This window comes from Ranitomeya variabilis, chromosome 4 (assembly GCF_051348905.1).
Source record: "Ranitomeya variabilis isolate aRanVar5 chromosome 4, aRanVar5.hap1, whole genome shotgun sequence".
Lineage (NCBI taxonomy): Eukaryota > Metazoa > Chordata > Amphibia > Anura > Dendrobatidae > Ranitomeya > Ranitomeya variabilis.
Window position 1 is genome coordinate 393000714 of NC_135235.1, and position 14641 is coordinate 393015354.

The 14641-nt window shown below is 45.2% G+C and overlaps 1 protein-coding gene across 2 annotated transcripts in view; it reads left to right on the forward strand.

Annotated features, from left to right (window-relative positions):
• The first annotated feature begins 1208 nt into the window (after positions 1 to 1208).
• LOC143767147 (uncharacterized) overlaps positions 1209 to 14641 on the forward strand; it is a 43164-nt gene continuing 29731 nt past the window's right edge. For both annotated transcript variants that reach the window (XM_077255185.1, XM_077255186.1), the window contains exon 1: positions 1209 to 1514. The gene's annotated coding sequence lies outside the window, so the exon portion shown is untranslated. The remainder of the gene's footprint in view (positions 1515 to 14641) is intronic.

Below are 14641 nucleotides of genomic sequence, written 5' to 3' on the forward strand. Positions count from 1 at the left end.
CATGTGAATAGGAGAGACCAGATTCAGAGGACAATTTAGAAAGGGGAAACATGGAATATTGAAATGAGGTGGTGGTAAGCCAGGCTAAAGAGATGTGTTTTTACAGCATGAATAAAATGTGAGGGTTAGGTGTTAAATAGATTGTCTAGGGTAGTGTGTTCCAGAAAACTGGCACAGCACGAGAGAAGTCTTGAAGGCGTAAGTAAGCGATTTGGATTAAGGATGTAAGTCTTAAATCAGTTGCAGAATGGAGAGGACTGGGTAGGGTGATAGAGTTGAGGGAGGAGATGGTTGGTGGTGGAGACCTTGGTGGGTGAGAGAAAAGTTTATATTGTACTCTGTAGCAGATGAGTAACCAGTGCAATGACTGGCACAGGGTGGAGGCATCAGTGTAGCAGCTAGGAAGGAAATACAACGCTGCTTTCAAGATGGATTGGAAAGGAGAGCGTTTAGGAAGAGGAGAGTTGTAGTTGTCCAGACAAGAATGAATAAGTGCGACCCCTTCCTAAACCAAATGTTCGGCCCTGATAAAATAATAGAGCCTATACTCACCTCCCGTGCTGGCGTTGTTTCTGGGGCTGTGACGCCGGCCCCCAATCATGAATAGGAAACCAGGGAGACCGTAACACCAGTGCTGATTGAGCGCCAGCATTACGTCTCATTCCACCGCGTCACAGCCCTGGGACAACAAGTGCCGACACCGCTGGCACAGAGGTGAGTATAGGCTTATTTTATCAGGACTAAACATTTACTTTAAGAAGGGGTTGTCCTAGTAGTGGACAAGTCCTTTAAGGTGTGGGTGATGTCAGGAGACAATGTGTATAATTAGGTGTCACCAGCATGACGATGGTACTGGAAAGTGAATGCTGACTAATCTGGGCACTCTGATCCAAGACATAGCACCATTTATTACAAAGGGCTATAATACATGGCCAAGGTATCTATGTCACTCAGAGCAATACAATATACAGAGTGATAATAACCAAGGAACCACAAGTGACAACTCATAACTGTTATTTGTCACCAAGGGCACCAGCTCTATGCGACATTACTGGCCACCTAAGAGTGCAAGTTTTCACCTTGTTCAGCTCCCGAAGCCGTAACTAGCTACTTCCGGCTTTGTGCGTTCCACAAGTGTGTAATTAGCTACTTCCGGCATTTGCGTTCCACAAGTGTGTAATTAGCTACTGCCTTTGCGTTTCACGTAAATATCCAGCAGAACTCACGCCTCGTTGCCGTGTAGACTGAGCGGTAGCTCAGTGCTCATGAATTACGTCACTCCTCCGAGTCCATCCACTGGTGACTGGTCAGAGATATGTTGTACAGCAGAGTGTGTCCTCAGGAATGGAGCCGGCGGCGGCCATTTTCTTGTAGTCAAGCAAATGAACCGTGAGAAGTGGTTCTCTGCTGGATCAGAGGGCTGCGGATCTGACCCATGGTTGCAGGTGCCAGCTCTGCCCCTTCTCCCCCGGTACAGAGCAGATGTGCATATTCCTCCTTGCGTCACCTGACAGGTAGGATTTCTCTTTTTTTTTCTGTTGGGTTTGGAGATTCCCAGTATTATAGATGGGGATTTGCTTCCACACATTTTCCTGCCCGCTCCCTGGCATTTGCCTTCATCTTCTCTTATGGTATAATATGGTATGGTATAATGCAGTGTATGCAGGTAGGGGGCATTGTAAATGGGAAAACAGATGCAGTTCTCCCCCACAGAACCAGGATCTGCGGCTTACAGGGCTCCCCGCTGGTCCAGTAGCTTTTCGTCTTACGTTTGTTGTTCCTGTTGGGGCTCGGGTCCATGTTCCCTCACATAATGGGATTCGGACGTATGCGCCAACGGGGCCATGGTCTGATGGTCTACGTGCCGTGTGATGTGCATCATTGTCGCGGTATGCGGTTACCGGAGACCGACCCATACACAGTCTACGACGTCTGGTCGTTGGCCTCCTGAGGGCGTATACGCTGGAAATGATGCACATCAGAGCGCACGGTCACACTGTCCGCACCATTATGGTTTGTGGCCCCTTTGTGAAGGCATCCTTTGGCTTTTTGATGGTTCTTGTATAATTTCTTAGCATTTCTGGTGATTGTTCGTCGTGGTGTGTGTACATAACACTATTTCTCTCCATTTTATGACTTGTATCCTGCATTTCTCACCAGTGTATCTGCATGCTGCGTCTCTAATTTCTAGTTGCTGAGCTAATGGGGCAGCAATATCATAGGTGCAACCTGTGCGGCTGCACATGGGGCCCAATAGTTAAGGGGGCCAATTTCCACCTCCAAAGTCGGAGTAACTTGCATTATGATCAGCTATTGGATTGCAAAGGACCCATATAGTGTTCTTGCACAGGGGCCCTTTTCGGTCTGTGCGCGGAAGTGACTAGCTGCTGTGATGTCTCCCGTTAATACTACATAAAGGTGTGCAAAATTCCGGCTTCCCTGTGTCTATAGTACAGAAGCAGTAGCAACATAGAGGACAAGATACAAAAGTACTGAGCAGTGTTGCTGTGAATCCAGCTTTGGGAATATGGATCTAGCTCCTGATTTTTTTTTTTTTTGGGTGTTGCTTGTAAATGATGTCTGTGATCTCTTTATTGTCAGAAAACTAACATATTCAATTTTGCTCATTTATTGGCCTTACTAGTAGTGATTAGGGTTGAGCGAAACGGGTCGTTCATTTTCATAAGTCGCCGACTTTTGGCAAAGTCGGCGTCTCATGAAACCCGACCCGATCCCTGTGCAGGGTCGGCCATGCGGTACGCGATCTTGGCGCCAAAGTCGCGTTTCGTATGACGCATTTAGCGCCATTTTTACAGCCAATGAATGAGTGTGGGCAGAGGGACGGAGGGGGGGGGGGGGAGAGAGAGAAGAAAAAAAAAAAAAAATCCTTCATTGGGATTCGTGTTTCAGCCGAAACCCGACTTTTCACGGTGGTCGGCCGATTTCACTCGACTTTTAAGACAGTCGGGTTTCACAAAACCCGACTCGACCCTAAAAAACTAAAGGTCGCTCAACCCTAGTAGTGATGAGCGAGCGTGCTCGCCACTACTCGGTACTTGCCCTAGCATCTCCCAGCTCAAGATGCTCGGAGCTCAGCGAGTATTTCTGGGGTTGCTCGGCGGGAGCTCGGGTCTCCGCCCTGCATGTTTGGCGCTCTTTAGAGAGCCAATGAGCATGCAGGGATTGTCTGCCATGTGCTGTAATGCCGCAGCCATGTTGGTTGTGGCATTACAGTGATTGGCTGGCCGCACAGCGTCACCAGGTCTATATCAGTCCTGGCGCCGCCCTGCTCGCCGCATTCTGCTCTGGATTCAGGCAGGGTAGGGAGAACTGCTGCTGAGCTAGAGAGAGATTTGCTTGTTTCTTAGTGTAGATATACCACAATATATTATGCACATATCCATCTCAACTAACAGTCCTGAGGACTAATCCAGCTGCATAGATATCAGTGTATGTGGCAGACTGCAGCGCATATAGCAAGAGGGTCCATTTCAGTTCTGTCTGCTGCTGCGCTCAAAATTCTGCCATTTCTGGCCTCCATTTATATTTTGTTGCAGTGTGTTAGCGAAGTTATTATAATTACAATTTGCCAAAGAGGCAACTAAACCCTAACTAAAGGTTAAGGTGAAACATAACTTTTAATTCTACTATTAAAGAATAAAGCTAAAATTTGCTAAGCTAGTGGGTGTCAATTATTAGGATATTATTAAATGCACTATCTCACTAGGTCTAGGAGTTGGTTTTAGAGGCTAGCCTGTGGAGTGTGTATAAACTCCCAATGAGAGTAGTGGTAGCGGCCGCACCATGCTCTGTGGAATAAAATAAATTAATAGGTAGAATATTGGAAATCCAGAGGATGACAGAGTGCATTTAATAATATCCTAATAGTTGACACCCACTAGCTTAGTGGGAACTGGACGTGATGGAGCATGCCGAGGCTGAAATTGTGCCACAACAAACACCCACATTTTCTCGCCCAACCTTCCTGTCCCAATTACTAGGGGACCTCAGCACACCACTATTGAACCCAGAGCACTGTCAAAAGGTTGTTGGTTGGATAGCGGATATTGCTTCCAGTCACTTTGCCACCACCACCACCACCCTGTCTTACACATGGTCAAGTCTCAGTAGCCGTGAGTCTGGAACGCATATTCCTCACCCTGATCCTCCTTCCTCCCACCATGCCAAATGCCCGGAGACAACTGATCTCACACTTGGACATACTGAAAAGCTGTTCACTTTTCCATTTATAGATTCGGGACTCTCGGCCGGTCCGCTTGAAGCAGGGCAAGAGGAGATAGCATGTAGCAATGCTCAAATATTTGAGCAGCCACGGTCACACGAAGGGACGGTGGGAAAGTGTCACAAGAAGTGGACGATGATGAGACACAATTGACAGAAAGTCAGGAGGAGGACCTGGGTGTGGAAGTGGAAGACGAGGTGGTGGATAATACAGTAACTGACCTAACCTGGCAGGAGGACATGCAGAGCGAGGACAGCAGCACACAGGGGGAGGGAGGCATAGCACCCCAACAGGCAGGAAGAAGCAGTGTGGTGACCACAGACAGAAGGCGGGCAACCGTTCCCCGTAACTCCAACACGACGGAAGTTGCCAGTACAACTGTTAGGTCTTCCCGAGTCTGGTTGTTTTTAAAAGACTCTGCCGATAACCCCAAAAAGGCGATTTGCACTACCTGCCAGGCCAGCATCATCAGGGGTAGCAAAATTACCAGCCTGACCACCACCAGCATGATCAAGCACATGGCAGCAAAGCACCCGACTTTGTGGGCCGAACCTCAAGGTCCAGGAACAGTGTCTGTGGGTGACACCACCGCTTCTTCCGCTGTTGTGCGTGCAAGCCAATCCCCTGTCCATGGTGCATGCGAAAATGCCTCCTGCCCTGCACCTGTCATTGTGCACACTCAACTAGCACCATCAGCAAGCACGTCCTTGTCCCTGCGCACCATTTAGTTGTCCATACCCCAGTCCTTGGAACGCAAGAGCAAACACGCAGCCAACGCTCCACTGGCCACACTACTAAATTCCTAAATTTCGTGGCTGCTTGCACTCGAAATATTACCTTTTAAGCTCGTGGAGACGGAAGATTTCAGCAACCTGATGGCAGCTGCCGTCCCTTGGTACTCGGTCCCCAGCTGCCACTATTTCTCCCGGAGTGCCATCCCCACATTACAGAAGAACGTGTCCCAGAACTTTAGCCGCGCCCTCAACAATGCAGTTACTGGGAGAGTCCACCTAACCACAGACACGTGGACAAGTGCTTGTGGGCAGGGACGGTACATCTTGCTGACAGCACACTGGTTTAACATAGTGGAAGCAGGGACCCAGTTGGACTTTGGGATGGAACACGTCCTCCTGATGCCGAGGATTGCGGGCCCTAGGTGAATCAGGGTTGCCCCCAGTCTACAGCTCCTGCATCTCATCCTCCTCCTTTTCAGCCTCCATCTCCAAAATGACCACATCAGTCACAAGCTGGAAGCACTGCCTCAGCCAAGCAGCAACAGGCTGTGCTAAAGCTAGTATGCTTAGGTGACAAACTGCACAATGCTGAAGAGTTGTGGGCAACTCTGAAAGAGCAGGCAGATCTGTTGCTGACACCGCTGAACCTACAGCCAGGCATGGTCTTGTGTGACAATGACCTGAACCTGGTGACGGCTCTAAGACGAGGCGAGATCACACACGTACCATGCCTGGCCCATGTGCTTAACCTCGTGGTTCAGCGGTTTCTCAAAACCTACCCGGAGCTGCCAGATCTGCTTGTCAAAGTACGCCGCCTGTGTGCCCATTTTAGAATGTCGGCTACAGCTTCCGCTGCCCTTGCTGTGCTTCAGCAGCATTTGCAGCTTCCTGCTCACCAACTGGTGTGTGATGTCTCTGTGCTTTTGAACTCTACACTGCAGTTGTTGGGAAGGATTTGTGAGCAGAAGAGGGCAGTTGTTGACTACCAGCGTCAACAAGGCCGTCGGTATTCAGTTCAGACTCCACACATAAGACCTCAGGAGTGGACATGGATGTCAGACATGTGTACCATCCTTCAAAACTTTGAGGTCTCCACCAAGATGGTGAGCGGCAAATATGCCATAATTAGCATCACCATCCCACTTCTGTGTTCTGAAATGCTGTCTGCTCACAATCAAACAGGATGCATGATGAGATGGAGCAAGGAACCATACAGGGTGATTACACACAGCCCAGCATCATCTCATCCCAATGTGGATTGGGTGACAAAAGTTTTATACTATACTAGTCCTCTTGGTGAGGACATGGAAGTCTTGCCTGTTCGGAGTCTGGCACGCATGGCTGAGTTTGTTACACTGCCTTTCCCGTGACCCTCGCATTCTCAAAATTTTGGGTGACAGTCTTTACTGGTTGGTGACACTTCTAGACCTACGCTACAAAGAGAACTTTCTATCTCTTATTCTCGATGCAGACAGGTATACTAAAATGGGGCAGTACCAGAAGGCCCTTGTTGCGTAATTATTAAAAAAATTCCCATCTGAAAACTCTGACGGCAGAGGTCACAGTTCATTGAACAACCAAGGAGTACAGGCGAGAGAGACACAACTCCAATCCAGCAGAGGCAGGAGAACACTGGCAAAGTTCTGGGAGAGTTTTTTCAGACCCTCCCATCGCACAGGCCCTGAGGCACGGAATACTCTCACAAGGAGTGCAACGTTTTGGAAGATACTGAGGGAGTACAACCCCCTGGCAAAAATTATGGAATCACCGGCCTTGAAGGATGTTCATTGAGTTGTTTAATTTTGTAGAAAAAAAAGCAGATCACAGACATGACACAAAACTAAAGTCATTTCAAATGGCAACTTTCAGGCTTTAAGAAACACTAAAAGAAATCAAGAACAAAAAATGTGGTAGTTAGTAATGGTTGCTTTTTTTTAACCAAGCATAGGGGAAAAAAGTATAGAATCACCCTGTAAATTTTCATACCAAAAAATGACACCTACATCAAATTAGATCTGCTCGTTAGTCTGCATCTAAAAAGGAGTGATCACTCCTTGGAGAGCTGTTGCACCAAGAGGACTGACATGAATCATGGCTCCAACATGAGAGATGTCAATTGAAACAAAGGAGAGGATTATCAAACTCTTAAAAGATGGTAAATCATCACGCAATGTTGCAAAAGATGTTGGTTGTTCAGTCAGCTGTGTCTAAAATCTGGACCAAATACAAACAACATGGGATGGTTGGTAAAGGCAAACATACTGGTAGACCAAGGAAGACATCAAAGCGTCAAGACCGGAAACTTAAAGCAATATGTCTCCAAAACCGGAAATGCACAACAAAACAAATGAGGAATGAATGGGTGGAAACTGGAGTCAACATCTGTGACCGAACTGTAGGAAACCGCCTAAAGGAAATGGGATTTAAATACAGAAAAGCTAAACAATAGCCATCATTAACACCTAATTAGAAAAAAACAAGGTTACAATGGGTTAAGGAAAAGTAATTGTGGATGACTGGATGAACGTCATATTCGGTGATGAATCGCGAATCTGCATTGGGCAAGGTGATAATGCTAGAACTTATGTTTGGTGCCGTTCCAATGAGATTTCTAAAGATGACTGCCTGAAGAGAACATGCAAATTTCCACAGTCATTGATGATATGGGGCTGCATGTCAGGTAAAGGCACTGGGGAGATGGCTGTCATTACATCTTCAATAAATGCACAAGTTTATGTTGATATTTTGGACACTTTTCTTTTCCCATCAATTTAAAGGATTTTTGGGGATGATGAATTTATTTTTCAAGATGATAATGCATCCTGCCATAGAGCAAAAACTGTGAAAACATTCCTTGTAAAAAGACACATAAGGTCAATGTCATGGCCAGAAAATAGTCTGGAGCTCAATCCAATTGAAAGTCTTTGGTGGAAGTTGAAGAAAATGGTCCATGACAAGACTCCAACCTGCAAAGCTGATCTGGCAACAGCAATCAGAGAAACTTGGAGCCAGATTGATGAAGAGTATGCAGAGACTGCAAGCTGTTATAAAAGCCAGAGGTGATGCAACAAAATACTAGTGAGGTGTTGGAGTGTTTTTTTGTTTGTTTTTCATGATTCCATTATTTTTTTCCTATGCTCGGTTAAAAAAAGTAACCATTACTGACTACCACATTTTTTGTTCTTGATTTCTTTTAGTGTTTCTTAAAGCCAAAAAGTTGCCATTAGAAATTACTTTAGTTTTGTGCCAGGTTTGTGATCTGCTTTTTTTTCTACAAAATTAAACAAGTGAATGAACATCCTCCAAGGCCGGTGATTCCATAATTTTTGCCAGGGGTTGTACCTTGCTGACCGTACCAATGTCCTCTGAGATTCCTCTGTGCCTTATAATTATTGGGTATCCAAGATGGACACGTGGCATGAACTGGCTCTCTGCGCCTTGGAGGTCCTGGCCTGCCCTGCCGCTAGCTTTTTGTCAGAACGGGTATTTAGTGCCGCTGTTGGAATTATAACTGATAGGCGCATCCGCTTGTCAACTGAAAATGCTGACTCTTGTAAAAATGAACAAGGGCTGGATTGAGCCAGACTTCTCTACACCACCAAATGACAGCGAAACATAACCTCCAATACAGTATCTTTTTTGTGAGGTTTATTCCCATGCATCCCTTCACACCCACACATGGGTATACGCTTCCTGATTTTGGCTATTTGCTGTTGTCCTCCTTCTCCTCATGCTCCACCACCATATCACCAGGATGACCGTGGTCCGTGATGCAACACCCACATCATTTTTTTAAAAGTGTGTTTATGATGCCTATAAAATAAATTTGGTATACAATATGTTCATGTATACCCCCAGGGGTAAATGTTTGTCAGCTCATACACGTAGTGCATAGGTATTACAAGTATAGGAGACCCGCTCCTTTATAATGGGATGTTTTTTTTATGAGGCCCTCCTCCATGTCTCTTCCAAGGGGCATTGCAGTGCCTCCAAATTTTTAGCAGCCCTTGCATTCACTGCATAGGCAAACGCTATGGAAGACCCACTTCCTAATAATGGGAGCATTGTTTTCAGGAGGCCCTCCTGTACGTCTTTTCAAAGGGGTATTAGGGTGCATCCAAATTTTCGGCAGCCGTGCCATTCACTGCATACGCAATAACAGTATAGGAGACCCACTGTTTAATAATGGAAACAACAAATCCTAGCCGGCTGATGGATCTCTAAGAATAGTAAAGGCTGCCTGATGGCCCTATAAAAATAGGCTTTGTGACTTTGAGTCCCTCTTTCATAAATGAAACAGGATGTGTCAGATGATGTGTCACACACCACATGGCCAGATAAGGTTGTAAAATGTTAAAATGACATTTCCCAGTGATAACATTTGTCTTGGTTGAAAGCAATGCTAAAGTTCAAAAACGCTACATGTGAACATAGCCCAAGGTGTGGAGGAGCATTTTTGGTTATTTATTTTGCCTTCTATACAAGTCATTACCCTGGAAAGGATGTTCGTTAACATATTTCCCAGGAAAATCCATTTTGGTTTTGTTTTTGTATGTTTTATTGTGATTATGTAAAAGTGGCGTAAGACAACATTGTTCACAGCAGTGACCTGGGAGTCAGAAATGCTTCCAGGGGTCTTGCCCATGATGTTTCCATGTCATTGGAGCACTGTTACCATTGATTTTTGCAATTTCTGGTCCCTCTGCAGACCGTCAGGGGGGAGGGAATGCTCGGGTTTCCCATAAGGTACCTTCACACTCAGCAACTTTACAACGAGAACGACAACGATCCGTGACGTTGCTGTGTCCTGGATAGCGATCTCATTGTGTTTGACACGCAGCAGCCATCTGGATCCCGCTGTGATATCGTTGGTCGGAGCTAGAAGTCCAGAACTTTATTTGGTCGCTAGATCGGCGTGTATCGTCGTGTTTGACAGCAAAAGCAACGATGTCAGCAATGTTAAACATGGAGCTAACGACCTGTGAGAACGATAAGTGAGTCACCGTTACGTCACAGGATCGCTCCTGCATCGTTCCGCTGTTGCCGGTGTTTGACGTCTCTACAGCGACCTAAACAGCGACGCTGCAGCGATCGGCTCGTTGTCTATATCGCTGCAGCGTCGCTGAGTGTGACGGTACCTATAGACTTGCATTGGGCTCATTGCTGCCCTAGCATTCCAATTTGCTCGACCCGAGCAAGGAGCACCCGAGCATTCCAGTGCTCGCCCATCACTACTTACTAGCTTTTCCTACTAAAGTGAAAGTAATCTATCCATTTTTTTTATATAGCCTATTCCTTTTATAAAACTCATTCTTGGCTTAATCTACTGTCCCAATGAAAGCATGATCTAAATGAGTTATTGGGAAATGGTTTACAAAATTATTTAACCCTTTGCCAACATAAGACATGCATGCGCATAGGTCATGCATCGTGCGCATGCATGTATGGACATAGACAGACAACACTAGCCTCTAACAGCAGCCACCGATGATAGCTCTGATCATTGTTTAACCATTTAGATGCCACTGCAAATCTGTCAGTCTGGTAGCCTCCTGACATTTTTAGATGAGTTATTGTCTACTGCAACAGCAAATATCATATTTGTAGTATAATAGATACAACTCACAAATATTTTGTAAACAGTTGAAAGGTGAGATGTTAGAATATAACTTTTACTTCAGTGTTAAAAAGTATACATATATATCAATCAGAGGTGGAGGGATTCTATATATTTATAATTGATCCAGTGCGTCCGTTCTTATTTAAGGGGAACCTGTCAGCAGGTTTGTGCACAGTAACCTACACACAGTGTCAGACTGGTGCCGTTATACTGATTACGATGATACCTGGGTTGATGAAATCCGTCTTGTGGTTGTTGTTTAATTTGTATTTTCAGTTAATGAGATTGTCGTTCTCCGCGGCGGCCTGTGGGGGGGTCTTCATGTGAGGCTCTGCTTAGATATTCATCTGTGTGGCTTCTGACAGGTCACTGATCCCTCAGTGACCTTCCCCCTATATTACATACTTAATATAATTTGTTTTGAAAAAGAAACATTCACATTCAACAGGCTCTAGCGCTGTAGCATGATCACATCTATAGCAAGTAATGGTACTGTAAACTGACTGAACAACGAACTAGTCTGAACTGGTGCATAACCAAAAAACAACTTGCATAGCAAACAGATGAATGGCTGCACTCAGTTGTACTAAAGCAAGGGAATGTGTGATACATGAAATGTGAATAGCATAATGACTTGTGAAATCTATGAAAAAACACGAGATGCTTAGCACAAAATTTGGCCAAAAAATGTGAGCCCATCCACCAACGTCAAGATAATCTCATGGATTGGATGAGTCCCTTACCTGACTGCCTAGTGTGAACACTTACCTCTGGCTAATATCATGGTAAAGCCTGCATTTATAGGAAAGGTCGGAACATGTATAGGAAAGGTCGGAACCAACTGTGTTCGGATGTAATTAAAATCACAGCATGGTGAAGGGTGGGGCGTTCAAGTCAGAAAAATAGTAAATATCAAGTAACGGTAAACTGACTGAACAGCGAACTAGTCTGAACTGGTGCATAACCAAAAAAACAACTTGCATAGCAAATAGATGAAGGGACTACCTCTTGAAGCTCATTAAAGGGAACCGGTCACCTGAATTTGGCGGGACCAGTTTTGGGTCATATGGGCGGGGTTTTCGGGTGTTTTGATTCACCCTTTCCTTACCCGCTGGCTGTATGCTGGCCGCAATATTGGATTGAAGTTAATTCTCTGTCCTCCGGAGTACAATATTGCCTTGCACTGGCGTGTACTCCGGAGGACAGAGAATGAACTTCAATCCAATATTGCGGCCAGCATGCAGCCAGCTGGTAAGGAAAGGGTGAATCAAACACCCGAAAACCCTGCCTATATGACCCAAAACTGGTCCCGCCAAATTCAGGTGACAGGTTCCCTTTAAGAGAATGCCAAGAGTGTGCAAAGCAGCCATCAAAGCAAAAGGTGGCTACTTTGAAGAACCTAGAATATACGACATATTTTCAGTTGTTTCACACTTTTTTGTTAAGTATATAATTCCACATGTGTTAATTCATAGTTTTGATGCCTTCAGTGTGAATGTACAATTTTTATAGTCATGAAAATACAGAAAAATCTTTAAATGAGGTGTGTCCAAACTTTGTCTGTGCTGCGTGTGTGTGTATATGTATATGTATATGTATATATGTGTGTATGTGTATATATATATATATATATATATATATATATATATATATATATATAATATATATAAAGCTGAATGTGTGTATGTGTGTATGTCCGGGATTGGCATCTGAACCGTCGCAGCTGCAGCCACAAAATTTTGCACAGTCACACGTCTGGACCCCGAGAGCGTCATAGGCTATGTTGTGAGGTGAAATTTTAACCCCGCGCTTTCCAATTCACCAAACAATTTTGCCCCTATCTACATAATGGGGAAAAAATGAAAGGAAAAGTGTTGGAGGCAAATTAACAGCTGCCAGATGTGAACAAGGGGGACTTAAAGAATGAGAGCGATGGCGCCAAAGAGAATATACTGTACAGTTGCTAAGGTGGGGCCCCGACATGGGATAATCACCACACCACCACGGGGATATGAACACACACACAAAATGCGCCACACACTACCACGGGCTCGAACACATATACCACCCTCAGCGCACATTTCACCACACATACACCAACCTCGCCACATAAAAGTCGAAACACAAAAGTCGCCGCTCAAAACTCGCCACGCGCAAAACTCTCCACAAGCAAAACTCGCCACACGTGCAAAACTCACCTCATGGAAAACTCGCCACACGCAAAACTTGCACACGCGGAAAAATTGCCACATGCACAAAAGTTGCAACACATGCAAAAGTTGCCTCACACAAAACTTGCACATACTCAAAAGGCACCACACGCAAAACTCGCCATGCGCAAAACTTGCTGCACACAACTTGCTACACTAACCTGTTACATGCAACTCAACACACAAAAAGTTGCTACACGCATGTCGCCACACAAAACTCATCTCACAAAAGTCGCTACATGCATGTCGCCACACGCAACTCAACACACACAACTTGACACACGAAACTCGCCCTAAAACACACACAAGTCTGGTATTATCCTTCAAAAATAAAAATCTGATTAATAAGCAGACAAACTACAAGAGCAACAAATGTACCATATAGGAATCCGGCAGCTGTCAGTCACATGACCAGTCTATTATGTGTATGTGTGAGCTAATATATGCTGCCAGGGGGTGGGCTTACTGTTGGCTGGGGATTTATCAGGCTGCTAATTTAGCTTACAAATACTGAGGTAAAAATACTGACCAAATAACGTGTGAACGAGGTCTAATACAGGAGGAGATGACATACAGATATATACTATATACAGGAGGAGATGACACACAGGTATATACTATTTACAGGGGAGATGACACACAGGTATATACTATATACAGGAGGAGATGACACACAAATATATACTATATAGAGGAGAGATGACACACAGGTATATACTATATAGAGGAGGAGATGACATACAGGTACATACTACATACAGGAGGAGATGACATACAGGTATATACTATATACAGGAGGAGATGACACACAGGTATATACTATATACATGTTATGACCTGGTGGTTACGGAGCAGTACTGAGATGACCTGGTGGGTAAAACCAATCATGGACAAACTTAGAGGAGGTAGCAGCTCCACAGACAGTAATCACTGATATGACCTAGTGAATACGGAGCAGCACTGAAATGACCTGGTGGGTAAAACAAATAATGTACTAGCTCTGAGGAGGTGGTAACTCTACTGACCGCAATCCCTACTCCTAACACCAACACTAGAAATAGCCGTGGAGCGTACCTAACTCTGCCTAGACGCCTCTGCACAGCCTAAGAACTAGCTACCCCTGAAGATGGAAACGGAAAACTATCTCGCCTCAGAGAAACCCCCAAAGGAAGACAGCCCCCCACAAATATTGACGGTGAGTGGAGAGTGGAGAGGGAAATGACAAACTCAGAAATGAAACTAGATTTTTTAGCAAAGGAGGCCAATACTATCTAAATAGACAGAGATAGGAAAGGCTACTGTGCGGTCAGTATAAAAACTAAAAAGTCCACGCAGAGTTTACAAAAAATAACCACCACACCGACTCACGGTGTGGAGGGGCAAATCTGCGACCCCAGAGCTTCCAACTAGCCGGAATATTTCATAATGACAAGCTGGACAAAAGAGACAAAATTAAACTGAACAGAAAGTCATAAGCAGGGAAACACCCAAAAACTAGCAGACTTATCTTAAGCTGAAAATGGACTGGCCAACAGAGAACTTCCAGGAAAGAACTGAATCCACAGGAAATACATTGACAGCTGGCATCCACTACAGCCAAAAGCCCAGTTAAATAACAAAGGCCAGGGAACCGATTAGTGAACGCAGCTGCTAAGTTCCACTTGAAACCACCAGAGGGAGCCCAAGAGCAGAACTCCCAAAAATACCATTCGCAACCACAGGATGGAGCCCAAGAACGGAATTCACAACAGTACCCCCCCTTGAGGAGGGGTCACCGAACCCTCACCAGAGCCCCCAGGCCGATCGGGACGAGCCAAATGAAGAGCACGTACCA